Genomic DNA, 9,057 nt, shown 5'->3' on the forward strand with positions numbered 1-9,057 from the left:
CCCATAAGTTATTACAAATTATTATAGCCCAGAATGAATAAAGAAAATTAAAATAAAATTACATCAGAAAGCTAAAAATCCCAACCAAGGAGAGCCTGATTCAGACTTCTGTCTGAAGCATGAAGTAAACCAACTCCAAAGATCAAATTCCAAAGCCTTTCTCCTATTCGGGACGTGTCAGAGTTCCCTAAGAGTCTTAATTGGACTCTGGGCAGTGATTACACCCAAATATATTGCGGAATTGGATTATAGTGTAGTATGGAAGGGTCATCCCCCAAATGTCCAAGTTCAGAGGGAGCTCAAGGTCCCAAAGCAAGGCTCATAGGAGGGGGGTAGAACTTAGAATCTAAGAGAGAGTGTAAGTGCATAGAGGGGATTTTAGGGAAAGCCAAAACAGCCTGGTGGTCATACCCAGCAGTTGGAAGTGCTGGCACACCCCTACCAGCATGTTAGCCACATTGTTTGGGAGTTAGGATCCATTAAAGGATAAAGTCCAGACATGAGCAACAATTTGGATGTTGCCATGCTTTGAACTTTAGCTCAAACACATAGAAGGGAATAAGGGTATGGGGAATTCACACAACAACAGATGCAAAAAAACATCATATTCAATACAGAACATAAATAGCAAAGTAGACAAGATTGTTGAAACTGTAAAGCAAACACATAGGGATGAAGCTGAAAGTTAAATTAGAATATACCAGTTTCAGGAAAATAAGAAGAGAAGAGCAGTAGTAAAGCCAAATTGCAAACACACAGCCAGAAGATTTTAGAAGAGAGTAGAGTGTTGAATTGAGAATGTATGAGTATTGAAATTAAAAGTGTTCAATAAGTGTTGTCAGAGTATCGAACTCAAGGTCTTAAAGAGTATTGAATTGGAAGTGTGTATAAGTGCAGAAGGGTCGTGCCCTTTATAGTGCAGAAAGCAAGTAAGAAAAAGTAAGAAAATAGTTTCGAAATCAATCACATAAGGTCTCCCTTCAATTAAGGGATTCTGATTTCAAACGGGCAAGATAAATAAGGAAAAAGTTTGATCAAAATCTTTTCCAAAGTAGCACAAGAAGGGTAAATACACAGAAGTTACTTAAGGCAAAAGTCCAGTGGTACATGGTTTGTGCAAATAAGGAAAGGCGATCACTCAACAGCTAGTGAAATCAAAATTGTAGGCTTTGTTCGAATGAACCAAGTCAGGAAAAATGAGGAAAGGGTTTTACTTAAGGAAAATCAGTAACAATCAATCAAACCTTATTAAGAGGAATTCCGAATCAATCACAAGTTGACAAAACCTTTTGAAGGCAAAATTCCTCATATATAAAGCATACAGACATATCGAATAAGAAAGAACTATCATGCGAAAAAGCCTAGTATAGAAGAGTTCCAGGTCATAACAAAGAGGCTCAAATCCAGTATATAGACTCAGAATGAGTTTGAGAGTGTCTAGGGTCCCAAATAGAACCCTAGTCCAAAATACAAGATCAAACTCGCCAACCCAAACACCCCCCAAATCCCAGAGTTTTCAACTCGAGTCAGATACAGAGAAGAGAAGACAAATAACTAAAATAGGCTCAGAGGTCTCTTTCAAGGATTCATGTAAAAACAAACAGATAAAATAGCAGGTTCAAGGCAAATAGAATGAAGAACGGATTTGAAGCATAAAGAACACGTTTTAAGAAAGCTTGGAATTTAAACAAGTTTCAGAAGAGAAACGAGATAGTATAGCACTTAAGAGAACAGTATAGGAAATATGTTTAACAAAGAACTCAAACAAAATCCAGAAGAAGGCAACTAAAGACCTAAAAGCTTAGTATAAAATATAGTATAGGAACATAGGGGTAAACGAACACATAAGATAAACATGTGAAAGCATGATATAGAAACCAGTAGAAGAAAGAACAGAGCAAATAGAAGGACATGCAAAATAAGGCAAACATAAGAACACAGGAGAAGGACATGCGAGGTAGAAAAGAGAACATAAAAACATAGCATAGACAGATTCACACAAAGAGAAGAAGAAGGGGAGTCAGAAAACATTTTAAAACCTTTTCAGGGACCCTAAATCGAAGAGAAGTAATTTTTGAAAGAAAATTAGGGAAAACGTTTAAGAACTTAAGTAGAGTACAGACATAGCATAGATATAAGAAAACAACCAGAGAAAAACCTCGAATAGGTTAGGGTTTTAGAGAAACCCTAGAAATGAGAAAGGCTTGGAAGAAGGTCCGATCTTGAGTCGGAGAGGTCAGAAATAGGCTTCTGATGCTTGAATACGCCGGAGCCAGGCCGGAGAGGCCATAGAACCTTGGGTCTGTAGAGATCTGAAAGTACACCATCGAGGTTGGACCTCGAAACTTCGAACACCCAGGGTTTAATGGTGGAGGAGGGTGAGTACACGCCATCCATGGCCTGAGAAGCCATGGGTTCTAGTGAGATTGCGGTTGAAGGGGGGTGAGAAAGGCTAGGATTTCAGGAACCTTCGAGAGTGTTTGAGAGAGGGAGAGTATTCAAAGGAGACTGAGAGATGGAAATGAGGGGATTAGGGTAGGGTTAGTGAATTAAAAAAGGTAAGGGGTAATTGTGATCGTTGATCTAAATGATCAACGGCATGATTAAAAGAAAGGACCAGACGGGTTAACTGGTTGGGTCAGAGGTCGGGTTAGATTAGAATTGGGCCGAACCAATTGGGTTTCAAAATTGGGTCAATTAGGGGGGTCAATTTGGCTATGATTGAAATAAAAATGGGCCAGATTTTAAATAGCCAGTTTTCCCTTTTTATTTTTTAAAAATAGTAAAATGATTTTGAAAGTAAATTAAGAGTGCTGGATCAGTTAATAATATATAAATATTGATTTAAAAATGTTGGAACCAATTTTATAATTATAAAAATGCTATTAAATCTTAAAGTATGCTAGAATTGCAGTTATATGCAATTTAGCTTTGAAAATATCAAATAAATTTGTAAAAATATATAAAAATTACCTTAAATATATTTTGGTATAAATATGGAAAAAAACAAATTATCCACCAAAATGATAATTTTGGGAATAATTATTGATTTTTATACTGCTAAAATGAGCAATAAATTGATTAAAAAAATCTTTAAAAATTGGGAAAAAATACTAAAACACTTGGACATGCTTATATATGCGTACATATGTTATTTTGAAAGTATTTTGTATATGAAAAATACATAGGGAAAAAATTGGGTATCAACAGCTGCCCCTCTTTACCCGGGAAGGATGAAAGAGTTGTCGGGTAAAGATATGATGACCAATTTTGACCGAACGAGATGGTTTGAAGAATTTGACCGTGCTCTGGTTCTGAGCTACCTACATATCCCTGGTCTTATAAGAATCATGTCATATGTAGTTCAGGATCCATCGGCGGAATATGCTGACGGAGGTTTTACAAGAACGGACGCGGCATTCAGGTGAGGAAGTATAGTTAAGGTCTAATCCGGGCTGCGGGAACTGGAGCGGGATCGCTCCTGCTGAGACGGCCGTTGATAGATGGTTTACCTGCGAATGAACAATACAAATGTATATGGTGCAAGATTTAAATGTGATGCAAGTTCTCATTGAACCATGAATGTTGTCTTTGGACGGTTAAGATGACGTCCTCAGACCATGACGTCCTGGGCCATGAAGCGTATAATAAAGGATTCGTGGGCCATGAAATGATGCTCTCGGGCTATGAAGATGATGCCTTCGAGCTATGATGCCTTTGAATAATAATATGCAAAAGATAAAATGGGGTCCTCAGGCCATGGCATGGCATTCTCGGGCTATGAAAATGGTGCCTCCGAACAATGATGCCTTCAAACAATTTGGCGATCTTTCAGACCATGAGATGCAGAAGGAGGCGATCTTTCAGTCAATGCAAAAAATGTAAATGTGGTGGTGGTATTTCAGCCGATGCAAGATGTAAATAGAAAGTGGCGATATTTCAGCCATGCAAAAAATATAAACGAGGTGGCGGTATTTCAGCCGATGCAAGATAGAAAGTGGCGATATTTCAGCCATGCAAGAAAATAAAAGTGGCGATATTTCAGCCGTGCAAGATGTAGATGAAGGTGGCGATCTTTCAGCCATGTGAGACATAAATAAAGTGACAATATTTCAGCTATGCAGGTGGAGACAGGGCTTAGTCTTGAAAGGGAGAATGGTAGCCTTATGCGATGCAGCGGAATGCAGATGGAGGTAGAGCTTAACCTCGGAAGGCAGAATGGTAGCCTCATGCAATGCAGGCAACATGCAGATGGAGGTAGAGCTTAACCTCAGAAGGCAGAATGGTAGCCTTATGCAATGCAAAAATTGCAGATGGAGACAGAGCTTAGTCTCGGAAGGCAGAATGGTAGCCTTATGTAATGCAAAGAATGCAGATGGAGACATTGCTTAGACTCAGAAGGCAGAATGGTAGCCTTATGCAAGAAATAAAAGGCAAGTGGCAGTAGAGTTTTCTTAGCTGATATCTGATTTCGATATTGTGGCTACTAGGGATATTGTGTGCGTATAAAAACTGTGAGTAGGTGACGGTTCTGAGAGTTGTATTCCTGATCAGTATGAGTGTATAGTATATTCGATGATTTTCCAACTCAGGTTCCTACATCCAAAGAAAAATCGTGAGTTTTGTAAAGGGGAAAGGTTAGTTCGTATCCCCGCTGACTTTGCTTGACCTTCTCGGCTTTGTTTCGGTGATACTGCGCGTATCATTGGGGTAGCATTGCTAAATAAAGAAATTTTGGTAACAGACATGCATGATTTAGTAAAAGCATAATATAAGTGCATAATTAAGAATAATTTTCTTTAGATGAACCGACGATTGCGACGTGGTTCAAAACATTGCAACTTTGCTTGCTCCAGAAATTTTGAGGGTCCTCCTCAAAATTCTACCCCAGTTTACCGGGTTGCTGCTCCTGACGACTGTTAATGATAAATGGCTGGAATTGACTTCGGAATTTTGAGGGTCCTCCTCAAAATTTTGCCCCGGTTTCCAATAGCGGGGAAAATGGAAATTTTATTGAATTGTGACCGAACCCATAAGGCTGGCTACGTATCCCCTCTTAAATGGGAATCAGGTCAGGCGTAGTTCAAATTACATCATAAAAGATAGCATAAAGGTTACACATAGTATTGCTTGACTGCATTTGAATTGATCGGCTTTGGCCAAACTTCTCCGTCCATTTCTGTAAGTATGAGGGCTCCTCCTGTCAGAATCCGGTGAACCATGTACGGACCCTGCCATTTGGGAGAGAATTTCCCTTTGGCTTCCTCTTGATGCGGAAAAATGTTCTTTAACACCAGCTACCCCAGTGCGAATTGTCTCGGCTTGACTCTTTTGTTGAAGGCTCTGGACATTCTGTTCTGATAGAGCTGACCGTGGCAAACTGCATTCATTCTCTTTCCATTTATAAGATCTAGTTGCTCGTAACGACTCTTCACCCATTCTGCATCGTCGAGCTCTACTTCCTGTGTGATCTTTAAGAAAGGAATTTCTATCTCAGCGGGTATGACTGCTTCTGTACCATATACTAACATGTAGGGAGTTGCCCTAGTTGATGTGCGGACTGCGGTGCGGTATCCCAATAAAGCAAATGAGATCTTCTCGTGCCACTGCTTATGCTTCTCTATCATTTTTCTTAGTATCTTCTTGATATTCTTGTTGGCAGCTTCTACGGCTCCGTTCATCTGAGGTCTGTAAGTTGTAGAATTCTTGTGTTTGATCTTGAAGGTTTCACACATGGCCTTCATCAAGTCACTGTTGAGATTGGAACCATTATCAGTAATGATTGATTCTGGGATCCTGAATCGACAAATGATGCGGTCACGGACAAAGTCCACCACAACTTTCTTAGTCACTGCTTTGTATGATGCTGCTTCAACCCATTTGGTGAAATAATCAATTGCCACTAGAATGAACCTGTGCCCGTTTGATGCGGTGGGCTCGATAGGTCCGATGACATCCATTCCCCAAGCGGCAAACGGCCACGACAAGCTTGTTGCATTAAGCTCATTTGGGGGCGCCTTTATCATGTCTGCATGTATCTGACATCGATTGCACTTTCAGACATACTGGACACAGTCCGTTTCCATAGTCATCCAATAATAACCAGCTCGGAGTATCTTCTTGGCTAAGACAAAACCGTTCATATGTGGACCGCAGATCCCAGCATGGATTTCCTCTAGTAGCTCGGATGCTTCCCTTATGTCGACACACCTTAATAATCCCAAATCAGGAGTCATCCTATACAAGATTCCTCCACTGTGGAAGAAATTGTTAGATAACCTCCGAAGTGTGCGCTTCTGAGTGGTGTTGGCAAGCTCTAGGTATTCTCTTTTTGACAGGTATTCCTTGATATAATGAAACCAAGGTTTTCCGTCCGCTTCTTCCTCGACATGAGCACAGTAGGCTGGCTGATCATGAATCTTCATCGGAATAGGATCAATGAAGTTCTTATCTGGATGTTGTATCATAGAGGACAGGGTAGCCAATGCATCGACAAACTCATTCTGGACTCTGGGAACATGCTGGAATTCTGTCTTTGTGAATCTCTTTCTCAACTCTTGTACATGATGCAGATAAGGGAGTATCTTGGAGTTCTTGGTTGCCCATTCTCCTCGGACTTGATGTATAAGCAAGTCTGAATCCCCGATTACTAGCAACTCTTGGACGTTTATGTCAATGGCCATCTTGAGTCCCAAGATGCAGGCTTCGTACTCGGCCATGTTGTTGGTGCACGGGAACCTGAGTTTGGCGGACACCGGATAATGCTGACCGGTTTCTAATACTAGAACTGCTCCTATGCCAACTTCTTTGAAATTTGCTGCTCCGTCGAAAAACATTCTCCAACCATCATAGGATTCTGCAATGTCTTCTCCTATGAAGGATACCTCCTCGTCAGGAAAATACGTCTTTAAGGATTCGTATTCTCCGTCCACGGGATTCTCGGCAAGATGATCTGCCAAAGCCTGTCCCCTGATCGCTTTCTGAGTCACGTAGACAATGTCAAATTCACTCAGCAGGATTTGCCACTTGGCTAGCTTGCCAATGGGCATGGGCTTCTGAAAGATGTACTTTAACGGATCCATCCTTGATATGAGATACGTAGTATAAGCACAGAAATAGTGCCTTAACTTCTGAGCTACCCAAGTCAGAGCACAACAGGTGCGTTCCAACAGAAAATATCGGGCCTCATATGGGGTGAACTTCTTACTGAGGTAATAGATGGCATGCTCTTTCCTCCCGATTTCATCATGTTGACCCAGAACGCAACCAAACGCTCCATCCAATACTGCAAGGTAGAGTAATAGAGGTCTACCTGGCTCGGGCGGGACCAAAACTGTTGGTATTGACAGGTACTCCTTGATTCGGTCAAAGGCCTTTTGGCAGTCATCAGTCTTTTTGGTAGCGACATGCTTCTTCAACATCTTAAATATTGGATCACAAATAACTGTAGATTGTGCTATGAACCGGCTGATATAGTTAAGTATCCCCAAGAAACACATCACGTCCTTCTTTTTCTTTGGCGGTGGCAACTTTTGAATAGCTTTGACCTTTGATGGATCCAGTTCTATTCCTCGATGACTTACAATGATCCTAAGTAGTTTTCTAGCAGGAACCCCGAATGCACATTTTGCGGGATTCAGCTTCACATTGTACCTTCTTAGTCTATTGAAGAACTTCCTAAAATCTTCCATATGATCAGTGGCTTTCTTGGACTTGATGATGATGTCATCTACGTATAACTTGATCTCCTTGTGTATCATATCATGGAAAATGGTAGTCATGGCCCTCATGTAGGTGGCCCCAGAATTCTTTAACCCAAACGGCATCATATTATAACAATACATTCCCCACGACGTAATGAAGGCCGTTTTCTCAACATCTTCTTCATCCATACAGATCTGATGATACCCAGCAAAACAATCAACAAACGATTGCAGCTCGTACTTGGCGCAGCTGTCAATTAGAATGTGTATGTTTGGCAAGGGGAAGTCGTTTTTGGGACTGGCCCGGTTGAGGTCCCGGAGTCGACACAGACTCTGACCTTCCCGTCCTTCTTTGGTACTGGCACGATGTTGGCTAGCCATGTTGGATACTCTACTACTCTGAGAACCTTAGCTTTGACTTGCTTGGTGATTTCTTCCTTGATTTTCAAACTCATGTCAGGCTTGAGTTTCCTGAGCTTCTACTTTACCGGTGGGCATGTCGGATCAGTTGGAAGCTTGTGCACCATAATAGATGTACTCAAACCAGTCATGTCGTCATACGACCAGGCGAATATGTCCTCATATTCCTTTAGAAATTCTGTGTATTCTTCCTTTTTCTGCCGGTGACAAAGGAACACTGATCCGAGTTTCTTTGACATTTTTTGCATCTCCCAGGTTAACAATCTCGGTCTCGTCCAGGTTGGACTTAGGTCTGTTCTCAAAATCCTCAACCTCTTTAACAACCTCTTCTGGTATATCATCTTCCTCTGAGTCCGTTTGTCGCATTGTCTCGTTACATGTCACAGTCGTTGGTTCATCAAGATAAGTAATGGTAATATTGTAAATAAAGTAAATGAGAGAAAGTAATCAGAGTAAGATTCATAAGAAAAATAGAAATGCTTTGAAAAATTCCATAACTGTTTTGAACATTAAAGATCTTATTGCGAAATTAAAAGGCAAAAGGAAAGTCAAAATGAAAAAATAGTGCATGATGCTTGTTCAACCTTTCTACCCCGAGGCTTTCCGGGCTCTGGTGGTTCTGATGGACCAATTGTTGAGGCGCGCTCCTCGGCTCACGGCTTGTATAGAAGGGCCTTCCTCCCCCTTCTCCTCGAAAATGACACAACAATCCATGTCATCCTTTTCCAAGAACAAATCCCTCATTGCTGCCAGTGCTTCCTCTTCTTTTGACCCATATATAACATCAGCTGGCTGGAAAATCTGCTCCAAGCGAGGTATCGGGTGCTCTAGTGGATAATAAGGCCCGCGCCATGGCGGCGACCATTCATTGAACTCTTTCCAAGTGTACCATATCCCAGACCGAAGATGGTACCATGTTTCTTCAGCTTGACAG

This window comes from Nicotiana tabacum, chromosome 1, assembly GCF_000715075.1.
Source record: "Nicotiana tabacum cultivar K326 chromosome 1, ASM71507v2, whole genome shotgun sequence".
Taxonomy (NCBI): Eukaryota; Viridiplantae; Streptophyta; class Magnoliopsida; order Solanales; family Solanaceae; genus Nicotiana; species Nicotiana tabacum.